The sequence below is a fragment of the Bos taurus genome, chromosome 10, assembly GCF_002263795.3.
Source record: "Bos taurus isolate L1 Dominette 01449 registration number 42190680 breed Hereford chromosome 10, ARS-UCD2.0, whole genome shotgun sequence".
Lineage (NCBI taxonomy): Eukaryota > Metazoa > Chordata > Mammalia > Artiodactyla > Bovidae > Bos > Bos taurus.
This window is the reverse complement of record NC_037337.1, coordinates 47,458,288-47,471,450: the sequence shown is the minus strand read 5'-3', so window position 1 is coordinate 47,471,450 and position 13,163 is coordinate 47,458,288. Positions and strand designations below refer to the sequence as shown.

The 13,163-nt window shown below is 44.2% G+C and overlaps 1 protein-coding gene across 10 annotated transcripts in view; it reads left to right on the top strand.

Moving 5' to 3' along the window:
* TLN2 (talin 2) overlaps positions 1–13,163 on the top strand; it is a 495,231-nt gene that overhangs the window by 271,414 nt on the left and 210,654 nt on the right. The window lies entirely within an intron of this gene.

The window sequence follows — 13,163 nt, the reverse complement described above, 5'->3', positions numbered from 1 at the left end:
TAAGGAATTCAGAAGAATGGGAAAGTTAGAGCAAAGATTTATGAATTTTGTAGAGAGCTGAGCTGAATGACGTCTAAGGCTGAGATTTGGGATACCACAGGCTATATTAAGTGTAACTGAAACATTGCAATTTTTAGTTATAAAACAAGGGTGATCTTGGAAGGAATAACCATAGAAAATGGAGATCCTTTGGAAAATCTAGTCTCATGAGTAAATGCTGAGATTGGTACTCTGATAATATGCTGATGGACTTTGACTCTCCAGAAATGTAAATTTTAGTCACATCCCTTGATTTGGTTCCATTCTCCACGTAAGTGCCAGATTTTTAAGTCTGGGCTCTAACACAAATGCACTGCTGATTTATGGTTAATGGATTAACATAAAGAAATAGAAATAATATGTTTTTAATACTCCTTTTTCTTCAGAATCCATCCTTGCCAAAACCACGCACTATTACCTTTTTGAATGATGGATGATGCTGGGGGTTTGTGGCCAGGAATTCATTGGTCTGAGGTCATCGGTGAAAACCCTGTCAGTGAAAGAAAATGGAGCTAGGAGTTGGGAGATTTTCCTCAGTTTCTTAAGTGAAACCAAGCATGATGGCCTGTGTTGTCACTTCACACGTGAAGTGCACACTTGGCAGCTACCTTCAGTCAGGTGTATGCTATTTTAGCATTAAATTCGGCACAAGCTTGAGAAAGATGACCTGAGGGGGAACTTGTGTGCAGTTCCTTTCATACATTCTTCCAGGTTCAGTCAGAAACACACTGAATATATATTTTTTCCGTATCATTGTAGAACAAAGCCCTCTCCTTTTTTCCTCCCAAGTGAAAGGTATTCTATCTGTACCCACGCCAGGGGTGTGTTCCTTTAGTGACAAAGCTTGTGTTTGTCAACATCAGCAGTAGCCTCGAGAATCCCTTTCTTAGGCTTTTACAGGCTTGTCACTAGGTCAGAAGAACTAATAGGATGTGTTTATTCCCAGTTAGCCAAATGAATAGTAAAGAATTCATAGTTCTCCTGGTCTTGACCTTCACTTTTGTTTTTCTTCTATTTTTTTTTCTTAGACCCGACCTTTCATTTCTCTGTCCTATTTCTGTAAACAGCTTCAAATCATTTGTATGAGTTAGGATATAAAAGAATTCAAAATCAGAGTTAAATGTGGAGCCTTCTAGGGACTTCCCTGGTGGTCTGGTGGCTAAGACTCTGAGCTCTCAATGCAGGGGGCCTGGGTTTGATCCCTGGTCGGGGAACTAAATTCCACATGCCACAACTAACAAGTTCTCATGCTGCAACTAAAGCTCCTGTGTGCTGCAACTGAGAGCCTGTGCAGCCAAATAAATACAGAGAAATATTTTGTTTAAATGTCGAGCTTTCTTCCTTACTTGTCAGAGGAAAGACTGATAGGTAACGTGCAAAGGGACTGAGATTCGTAGATGATTTATTCAACTGTCTTGGTGAGCATAGGTGGACTAGAGGGATTACTGGAAAACCAGCACTGCCTTCTTAGTAGTCTGATGGGAGACAGCAGTATATGCCACACACAGGCCAGGAATTCACTACCCTCCCAGACCCTCTGTCTCCATCTGTGAAATGCAAAGCAAAACCAAACTCGTTTTCCTTTGTAACCTATTGAGCACATCATGTGAAAAGACACCTGTGAAAGTGCCATTGACTGCTCCATGCCTAACGGACACAAGCGTAGCGTCTCATGGTTGTTCCAATACGGACTCCGCACCCCACCTACCCCCCAATCCCCCTCCACCCCCCTGCCCCGAGAGGGCTACTGATGAGAATTCTGAGAGCCTAGGAGAGGAGAGGGTTTCTGCCAACTGGAAAGACTACAGTTTCTAGTTTCTGGAAAGACTAGTTTCTAAAAACAAAGCTTTTTATTTTTTAAAAAAGATTCATTTCTTTGGCTGCGTCAGGTCTTGGTTGTATCACGCGTGATCTTTCGCTGCAGTGCGCGGATTCTCTAGTAGTGGTGTGCGCGATCTTTCGCTGCAGTGCGCGGATTCTCTAGCGGTGGTGTGCGAGGTCTTGCGCTGCAGTGCACGGATTCTCTAGCGGTGGCGTGCGAGGTCTTTCGCTGCAGTGCGCAGATTCTCTAGTAGTGGTGTGCGAGGTCTTTCGCTGCAGTGCGCGGATTCTCTAGTAGTGGTGTGCAGGCTTCAGTAGCAGCTGTGGCACACGGACTCTGTAGTTGTGGTGCATAGTGCCTTGTACGGGCTTAGTTGCCCCCCTGCATGTGGCATCATAGTTCCCCGACCAGGGATCGAACCCATGTCCTCTGAATTGCAAGGCGAATTCTTAAGCACCAGACCACCAAGGAAGTCCCCTTAAAAGCAAAGCTTGATGCTGGTGAATAACCAGGAAGAATGGAGAAGCATGGTGGTGCATGTTTAGACAGATGTATGCCACAAGGCGAAAATAATTGAGTTATCCGGGGATTGAAAATACATTTGTTCTGTTAAAATGAAGAGTTCTTACAGTGTGAGTAGGGGTGCAAATGGGTGAATGAGGGGCCCAGACCTTTGAGCTAAGCAGTTTGAGCCTGACTACTCATATAGTTCAAAATGTTGTATGTATTAAAAATGGCCTCTAAGCAAATTAGAACTCTGTGAACAGGTAGGTGTTTGTTTTCCTTCCTTTTAGCGGGTCTTCCTGTACTTCTCTGCTCATTGACCTTTTTCAACAGTGTCAGGTTCTGGATTGATTTGCACTAACCTATCCCTCCCTCCTCAGAATTTCCTGGTAATTAGGAATCATCTTTAATAATGAGCAGCTCTCATCTCCTTTACTTGAGAGGTTCTGAAATGTAGCTTTTTAATACAGTGATAAATGTAGGTGTCTGCTTTTACAGCAGAGTTTAACTGGACACAAATCATTATGACCAACCATGTACTTAATGATGGAGTTTCAGGTGCCAGGAGCCATCTGGGAATTGGAGGGTAATTGGAGGGATCCTCGGAGGACTCTGACCATACCATGTACATAACCAGCTCTGTTCATTGTGGTAACGTGAGGAGCTCTGCTTTGTGCTTTGCTATCAATGTGACCTTGAGAAGATTTCTTGGTCTCAAGATTATAGTGTCTTCATCTAAACATGGAAAATAATCTCAAAGATTTTTTCTCATCCTTCTGAATTTCCCATTGTAGGCATTCTTTGGTTCTCTTGGTGAAATTAAAAATGCTGACTTGTATCTCCAACCGTGCATTAAATAAACAGGTATTGAGCCTTCCTTTCTGGCAGGTACGTGAGAAGGGATCCCCAGGGATCTTCCAACTGTTGTGGATTTGGTTCTTTCTTTGTTTCTCATTTTCTAAAATGGAGAACTTCATCTTGTGAGCCATGGAGGTTAAGTTTCTGTGGTCAGTGTAAACATTTGTGGATGAGTAGGAATATTTGGGTCTGCTGGGATGTTTGCCCTCTGTTCATCCTTGAGTCATGCTGTGAGTGTGAATAATTCCTAATGACTAATTTAGAAAAAACATCTGTCTTTCCATGGTGTACCTATTAATTCCACAAACATTTATCAAACATACTTGTGGGTACTGTGCTATGACCTTGAGAGGCATAGGTGGCCATAATGATATAGACACTTGTGTATGCCTGGCAGGCTCACTATATGGGGTCTGAATGTTCAAGGCGAGCCCTAAGGTACCTAACAGCCCAGGAGAACAGGTGAAGTATAAGACCCTGGCTTTTGCTTTGGAGGCACCTCTGGGTAGCTGTGACTACCCAGATGGGTTCTTACTTGTCAGATGAGCTTTCCTCCTTCCTCCCTTGCAGGAGGAGGAGGTAAGGGGTGGAGAGAAGGGGAAGCTCTTTCCAGGGCATTTCTTTGAGAGCAGAATCATTCATAGGGGATATAAATACAGATGAATGGTAGCTTTTGTATAGGCCCACATTTTATGCTAATTATGTGATGCATGCTGTTACTAAACAGAATTGTATTTTGCCTGCTGAGAGAGGAGCAGAACCACAGAGCGGGTGAGGTGCAGCAATCATAATTGGGTACAGCAGTCCTCCAGTGGGTCAGAATGGAGTCAGTGGCTGGAGGAAGAGGCTGTGATTGGTGGTTAGCTCTTACTCTTTTTCATATCCAGGACTCCATTGAGGCGTGGTGGCCTGGCCTTGTGGTCCTGCCAGCTGAGTGCCACTCCTCTACTGTCTAGCAGAGTGCAGAGCCAGTGGCACCTCATATAGGTCACTCTGGGCAGAGGACATTGATGAGCCCTAGGACATGGGCCTACTGTGGTGCCAACCCTGCTCCAGAGGGTGAGATTCTTTTCCCTTTGGGCTCTTGGTATGAGGGAATTCAACCAACATCTAAGAGCAACAGTCCAGGTACTAGCAGTTATCTGATGCACAAAAATGTTCAGCATCACAGCTCATCCCAGGATAGTTCTGCATTTCAAAAAATCATGTTATATGATTTGAATAAAGATGAACAAGTTTACTAGACAGTAAGTTCTAACTAGGCAGGAATGTCTGTCTTTGCTTCCCTAATGCCTGTAAAAGTATTATTGCTGCTGCTGCTGCTAAGTCGCTTCAGTCGTGTCCGCCATCCCTGGGATTTTCCAGGCAAAAACACTGGAGTGGGTTGCCATTTCCTTCTCCAATGCATGAAAGTGAAAGTGAAGTCGCTCAGTCGTGTCCGAGTCTTAGCGACCCCATGGACTGCAGCCCACCAGGCTCCTCCGTCCATGGGATTTTCCAGGCAAGAGTACTGGAGTGGGGTGCCATTGCCTTCTCCGAAAGTATTATTAGGTTGGTGCAAATGTAGTTGTGGTTTCAGATCGTGACTTTTAAATCATTATAACTAGGCTCAGATACATCTTTATTAATCAAAATAGGAACCATTACAGTCAACAAATTTTTGCCAATGAGAAATAAGTTTGTTTATTCCTATAGCATAAAAATTCATTTTTCAGGATTCATTGAACTCTTGGAAAGCATTTTCTGCCTCCTTCTGGTGGTGAAAGCATTTTCCCTGCAAAAAGTTGTCAAGATGCTTGAAGAAGTGGTAGTCAGTGGGCAAGAAGTCAGGTGAATATGGCAGATGAGGCAAAACTTTGTAGCCCAATCCTTTCAACTTTTGAAGCCTTGGTCGTGTGATGTGCAGTTGGGCCTTGTCATGGAGGAGAATTGGGCCCTTTCTCTTCACCAGTGCTCACTGCAGGTGTTGCAGCTTTTGGTGCATCTCATCAGTTTGCTGAGCATGCTTCTCAGATGTGAGAGTTTCACCGGGATTCAGAAAGCTGTAGTGGATCAGATTGGCAGCAGATGACCAAACAGTGACCATGACCTTTTTTGTTTGTTGTTGCAAATTTGGCTTTGGCAAGTGCTTTGGAGTTTCCTCTTGGTCCAGCCACTGAGCTCGTCATCACTGCTTGTTGCATAAAGTCCACTTTTCTTTGCACATCACAATCCAATAGAGAAATGGTGCATTGTTATTGTGTAGAATAAGAGAAGACGACACTTCAAAAGGACGATTTTTTTGATTTGCAGTCGGCTCATGAGGCACCCACTTATCAAGCTTCTTCATCTTTCTCATTTGCTTCAAATGCTGAATGACCTGTAGAATGGTCGACGTTGAGTTCTTCAACAGCTTCCCATGTAGTTGTAAGAGGATCATCTTCAATGATGGCTCTCAGTTGGTCATTATCAACTTCCAATGGCTGGCCACTGCACTCTTCACCTCCAAGGCTCTCCTCTCCTTTGCAAAACTTCTTGAACCACCACCACTGCGCTGTATGTTCATTAGCAGTTTCTGGGCCAATTGTGTTGTTAATGTTGTAAGTTGTCTCCGCTGCTCTAAATCCTATTTTGAACTCAAATAAGAGAACTGCTCGAATTTACTTTCTATCTAACATCTTTTTCCTAATCTAAGATAAATATAAAATACACAGCAGCTAATAAGTCATTAGCAAAAAAGCATAAAGTGAGAAATACACATTAAAATGATGTATAACCACATTTATGAATATATTTCAATATCAAACAGCAAAGGTCACCAATGTAAAACCGTGATTACTTTTGCACCAACATCATAATATCTAGTGTATGATAGATGCAAATTAAACAATAAAGTGAAGTTTGCAGCTTAGGCCGTGACTGAACACAGTATGCTGCTTCCAGTGTTTTCCCAACTACCATGACTAATAAATAATAACAACAAACTTTGACCCAGTACTTTCTGTGTGCCTTGGACATGTATGAATTTCTTTAGTTCTCTAGCCATCTTAGAGGTACATTTATTATTGTCTCCTATTTCAGAGAGAAGACTGAGGCAGGTGGCACTTAAATGACCAGCTCAGGGTGGGAGTTGGTAAGGCAGGGGTCGGGGGCAGTGGGAGCACTTCATGGCCTTCACTTACCAGGACAGAGATCCAAGGGGTGATTGCTCATCTTGACCAATGGTGGGTGTGCTTTCAGAGAGGATGAGGTCTGGCTGAGTCAGGCTTGTTTGTCCCAGGGTGTACTGGAGCTTGGAGCTAGCCTCAAGCCAGCGCCGCTGCCATCACACTGGGCTGTTTACAGCTCTCTGGGACTGAAAAGTGTTTACTTTAAAAGGAGAGAACGTCTGCGCTTCACCACTGGTTCCATTGGCTCATCTTCCACAGTGGATGGCGCAGAAGGGTTTCTGTCTTGGTCCAGGCAACCTTCACACACGCAGGGCCAAAATGGTCGGAATGAGAAGAGATTTTGCAAAGGAGAGTAATGAATGTTTTATGCCTTTATACCCTGTCTTTTTTTTTTTGGCTTCACCACGAAGCTTGCAAGATCTTAGTTCCCCTACCAGGGCCCAGGCATTGAAAGCACCAAGTCCTCCTAACCACTGAACTGCCAGGAATTCCTATACCTGTATTTTAGCAAAAAAAAAAAAAAAAAGAACAGGAACATAAGGTCCAATTTTATAGCAGACATTCCACCTGGGGCAGAAGAAGAACAAGGATAGGAACGTAGAATAGAGGTTCATCAGACTCTAACAGGACTGAAAGAAATAGCACGCGTGTTCAGTTCTCTGTCTTTGTGAAGCCAAATGAGAAGAAGCAGCCTGGTCATGTCTCCCAGGCTCCCGTTCCTGGAGGGCCAGGAATTAGCAGGAGGGCTAAGAATACAGAAAAGTGGACAGGAGGCTCAGTTGTTGTCAGAGTCAGTGCTGCACTGACCTGAAAACATCACAGTGGAGAGGCAAAGTCAGGTTTTATCACGTGTCATCAGAGCTGCCTAATTTTCTTTGGGCCTGAGTGGATCTATAGAGACTTCTCAGGGGTGTTGAATACATACCCATCTTTTGCTGACATCTCTAGGCTGCTTTATACTTTAAGCCTACTTTCTTTTTGTTGTAAGTCAGGACACTTTATTCCAACAAATGTCCATTCTGCACATCTGTCATGTTGAGAGTAGGGCTAGGAACTTCTCACTGCTGTGCTCCTGGCGGAATGGTGATTAAATCTCTATGCACTTTGGTTTCAAAACTTCACTGAGGGTTTTCTGTGTGTGGGATCCTCTTGCGTGTTAGTAGTAAATATGTCTTTATACAGAATTTTGTCATTTGTAAAGCATTTTATGTACATAATTTACATTAAAAAAAATATTCCCATGTAGGAAATTGTCTTGTTTCATGCTTTCATGGTTGGGAACACTGAGTCATAAGAAGAGAGAGAGCCAAGACTAGTAGAAGAAATTGGAGCCTTGTAGTTTTCAACCACTGTGCACAGCTCTTTCAGGGTGACTAACTGGATTTTTTGTAATGTGTCCCCATGTAGTGAAACTGATGGTTTTTGCAGTGATTGTTTTTAGAGGGTAGAAAAGTTGAACACAGATCAAGTAATGAATCTGGTGTCCCTTATTCTGTTGAACATCTGTCCTAAACTAAGGAGAGTGGCCTCCATCATGAGATATCAGGATAAGGAGATGGGAAGGAGTTAGCTGAGCATCACCTGTCTGCTGGCTCCTTTCATGGGAGTTGGTCATTTCCTGCTCTCTGGAAAGCCGAGAGAGAAGGTTCAAGGTATCGACAGGCTGGGATTGACCCTGGTCCGCCTGCTCCCATCCAGCAGCCTTTGCTTGAACCACAGCTTACCTAATCCTACCCTCTCCTCTCATACACATGTACGCTGCAGTGTGTGTGGTGAGGCACCTGTCTCCAGGAAGGGCACTTAGCTATCCCGGGGCTGCCCCTTGGGCTGTAATAAGGGGGCAGCCAGGGCTATATAGATACTCTGTAAAGTGTGCAGCAAGCATGTGATGAATTGCTTCTGGATAAAGAGCCTTTAACGCATGAATGAGAGCCACTGCCTGTCCCTCCACGCCTTCCAGCAGGTCTCCATACTCTGTGTGCCAGCCCTTCTCCTCGTCTGTCTCGTAAACCTGCTGCTCTGGCCTTTCCCGCTCCTCTTACCTCCGCTGCTAGACACCTCCAAGCTGTCCAATTCAGCTGTCCACTTTCCTGTATTCTTAGCCCTCTTGCTAATTCCTGGCCCTCCAGGATGGGAGCCTAGGAGACACGACCAGGCTGCTGCTTCTCATTTGGCTTCACGAAGACAGAGAACTGAACACGTGTGCTATTTCTTTCGCCTCCAAGCTGTCCAATTCAGCTGTCCTAGCTCAGTGCCCCTCTTCCTGAACTGTGACTAGCATTTAACCCAGGTGATCGCTCCCTCCTGTGTGACACAGCTTCCTCTGCCTGCACTCCCTCTCCATACTCCTCCCTCCCCCACCACTAGGCCTTCTTGTGGTCTAGACCTCAGGTCTGTTTCCACTCTTGCTCACTCCCTAGATGATCTTTCTAACCCCAAGGATTTGACTATGATGATTTATACCTCCAGTTTTTAAAAAAAATATTTTATATGTATATGTGTGTGTGTGTGTGTGTATCTCTCTGTCTAGCTACCTGCCTGTGCCAGCGCTTAGTTGCAGCATGCGGGATCTTCCATCTTTGTTGCAGCATGTGGGATCTTTAGTTGTGGCATTTGAACTCTTGGCTGTGGCAGGGGGGGATCTAGTTCCCTGACCTGGGATGGAACCTGGGCACCCTCCTTGGAGAGTGTGGAGTCTTAGCCACTGGACCACCAGAGAAGTCCCATACCTTCAGTTTTGTATTGGACTCCGCTCTACATCTCACTGAATACATCCCAAAGAAACTCATTAGTAACTTTTCACCCCAAACCTGTGCCTTCCAGCACCTTTCTCCTTCTCAGTCAATGGCTTCTTCATTTTCCCAGTTGTTTTGGATAGAGATGTTCCTTCACCGTCAATTTTTTCTTCTTCTCTTCTTGCCTTCTGCTTCCCAGTGTTCTGGGCTTCTCTCCCACGTTACTCGTTGATTCTGCACCATCTGTCCTAGAGCAGCCCCCAGACCTTCATTTGCCCCTTTATCCTTGCTGCCCTAGTTCTTCCTCCTGCTGAGCTCCCGTGTGGTCTGTTCTGCTGCTCAATTCTGCTCTCACCCCATGTCATGGCTCTGTCTTTCTATGATTGAGTCTTTCTCTGCTTGGCTGCAGAAACCATTCATTTACTCTTCAGAAAATCCAATGATTAGGCTGGGAAGAGATGCTTCATGAAGGGACACTTATATTGTACTGCTTCCTGTTCTCAGGGAATGAAAAATATTAACCATCCCATTCTCTTTGGTGTATTCATAAACAGCATCCATGAAATCATTGAGTTTCACAGTCTTTCCCACTGACAGTTACCACCAGCCATCTCATGGGGCTTTCCTGGTGGCTCAGACAGTGAAGAATGTGCCTGCAATGTGGGAGACCCAGTTTCAATCCCTGGGTTGGGAAGATCCCCTGGAGAAGGGAGTGGCTACCTACTCCGGTATCCTTACCTGGGGAATTTCTTGGACAGAGGAGCCTAGCAGGCTACAGTCCATGGGGTCACAAAGAGTCGGACACAACTGAGCCACTTTCATTTTCATGCACATGGATCTCACAGGTTCAGGAATCCCCATAGTTGTCACCAGCTGCAGGGGAAAAACTAACCCATGGAGTGGTCTGCATCACAGCAGATTTGTCAATTTATCTCTAGAGTTGTTTTTGTTGAAGTATAGTTGAGGTACAATATGATGTTAGTTTCAGCTGTACAGCATAGTGATCCAGTATTTTTGTGGATGATGCTCCATTATGGGTTGTGGGATAATGGCTGGAATTCCCTGTGCTATACAGTAGATCTTTCTTGCTTATCTATTTTATACATAGTAGTTTGTATTTGTTAGTCTCACACCCTTAATTTGTCCCTCTCCTTTTCTTTTCCCCTTTGGTAATCACATGTTTTCTTTTTCCATGAGTCTGATTCTGTTTTGCATATACATTCATTTGTATTATTTTTTAAATTCCATGTATAAGTGATACCGTACATTTTGATTTCCTCAAATTAGAGAGTTGATTCATTAAATATGCCTATAAAAAGAGTTGAGTTGAACCTTATAGGCATACAGCATTTCATAGCACCTTGTTTTACTGTGCTTTACAAATACTGTGTGTTTTTTTGTGTTTTTTTTTTTTATAAATCAAAGTCTTGTGGCAACACTGAGTCAAACAAGTCTATCAATGTCACCATTTTCCCATCAGTATATGCTCATTTCATATCTCTGTTTTCCATTTTGGTAATCCTAACAGTATTTCAAACTTTTTCATTATTATATTTGTGATGTGACTATTATAATTGTTTGTTTGAACTGCACCCATACATGAGACAGGGAACTTAATTGATAAGTGTGTTCTGACTACTCTACTGACCAGCCAGCTCTTTCCCTCTCCTCTGGCCTCTTCTATTCCCTGAAACACAGCAATATTGAAATTAGGCCAGTAAATAACCCTACTGTGGCCTCTAAGTGGTCAAATAAATGGAAGAGTCTCACATCTCTCACTTTAAGTCCAAAGCTAGGAGTGATTTCATTAGTGATAAAGGCCAAAACAGACCAAAAGCTAGGCCTTTTGTGCCAAGCAGTCAAGTTGTAAATGCAGAGGAAAAGTTCTCGAAGGAAATCAGAAGTGCTATAGAGAAATCTTTTGTGAAAGGAAGGGTCAGTCAGTACAGCAAAATTCACTGTTGTTTCAAGCAGTGGCCACAGCCAGACTAATCTTCAACCCTACTGCCCTCATCAGTCAGCGTTCATCAACATGACCTTCCACCAGCAAAACAATCACAACTTGCTCACAGCTCAGAGAATGGCTAGCATTTTTCAGCAATAAAATATTTTCTGATAAGAGTATATGTATTTTCTTTCCAGACATAATGGTATTGTACACTTAATAGACCACATTATTGCGTAAACGAGTTTTATATGCACGAGGAAACCAGAAAAATCCATGTGATTCACTCCATTTCAGTATCCCACTTTATCGTGGTGGTCTGGAACCAAATCTGCAACATCTCCAAAGGGATGCCTGCATATATGGCTTTGTAAGACCACAGTATTGTAGATGGAAAGCCATCAGATATTCTGAATAATTCAGTCTAGCCAATGACCAGACTAGAGTCAATTAATTCCATTTAGGCAGATTGTCAGCAAATACTGTTGTTTGTTAAGAAGTATATCTTGATATTTCTCAAGTAAGAAATATTTTCATGTTTTCATGGACAGAATTCATGTAGAAGGTAAGCAGAGGTCAGAATGACTTTACAGTTGGACAGACCAAATGGCTGCTGCCTGAGAGTGTGTGTACATCCTGCCCATGGATACCAGAGCTTCTGTTGAAAAGTGTTCTCCATAGCCAAGTGACCAGAGTTGCTTGATATTAGGAAGCTAGTGGTCACTGAGGCTTGCTGGGAAGCAGATCGAGGCTGCCACCCCAGGCCTGGGCCTGGTCAGCCTGTTTTCCTCTCTGCCTGTGGCCACCTTGTTGCTTCTTAGGGTTTGCATTCTCAGAGGGAGCTGTGGTGCTTACTTCCTGTAGACTATCTAATGAAAGATAAGAAAGGAGTGTGAGCTTGCCACTCCTGAAGGTTTGTTATTCGTGCCATTCTAGGATTCTAATAGCTTATTCGCTGTGAAGCCCCTTATTTTGGTTGCCAGAATGACAGTGAGCTGGGTAAGTCCGTGTTGGCTCCTCAGGTGCAGAGAAGTGCCTCCCTTTTGCACCCAAGGCCTGCATTGATAGAGACTGGACTGGGCTGGGTGTCGGGGGTAAGTTTGGCCAAGGAATAGAACAGGTAATTCGAATAACCTAGAAGCCATCAACTTGGAAAGTGTATTTAATGGTTGGATATAAAATGGCAAAGAAGGCTTTTGTGAAATAATTCAAACCTAGCCTAAGCACCTATCTATTTTTAAAGCCATTGAACTGGGTAAGAAGTAAAATATCCCAGGCTTTTGTCAGAATGAAAGAACAACTAAATCATCTTTTTCTCTACATTGAGACCCCTGAAGAGTGTGAAGCTGTCTGGCACACTGAGTGTTTAAAATATCTCACTCTGGCCTCATTAGTGATAGCTGTGCATTGGCCTGGCATTGATGTCCGCTCAGGATTCAGTTCTTCTATGAATTATGCAGGGCAAACAGCATAGCTCTCTTGTTGTGGGGAAATGGAAGCAGAGTGGCCAGTTGCTGTCTCCTGGGGATGGGTCTGGGCCTACAAGCTAAGTCTTCTGGTACAGACGTGGTGCAGTTTGGCTGTGAGAAGCACCACCGGAGGGTAGAGGTGCTCCTTCTCTGTGCCCAGGAGCTGCTGGGGAGGGAGCCCTATGATTGAGGATACTGACAGGTATCTACAGCAGACAGCAGTGGGTGCTCTGCCTCTCACGTGGAGGACATTCACCTGGGAAACTCCTCTCTCCCTTGGGAAAACCCAACAGCTTCCCCAGTCCCTCAGACGGTTGAGAATCTGCCTGTAATGCAGGAGACGCAGGTTCGATCCCTGGGTCGGGAAGATCCCCTGGAGGAGAACATGGCAACCCACTCCAGTATTCTTGCCTGGAGAACCCCATGAACAGAGGAGCTTGGTGGGCTATATAGTTCATGGGGTTGCAAAGAGTTGGACGCGACTGACTAATACTTGGAAAAACCCCAAGTAGGGAGCAGCCTGAGGAAGGAGCCTTGGTGAACGCCTGCAGTTCCCTCCTTCTAGGAGGCTCTCCTTGCCACGCTGTGGTAACTCCAAGACTGTGTGCTGCTGTCTTATTCTAAATTTGTTTAATTTGTAGT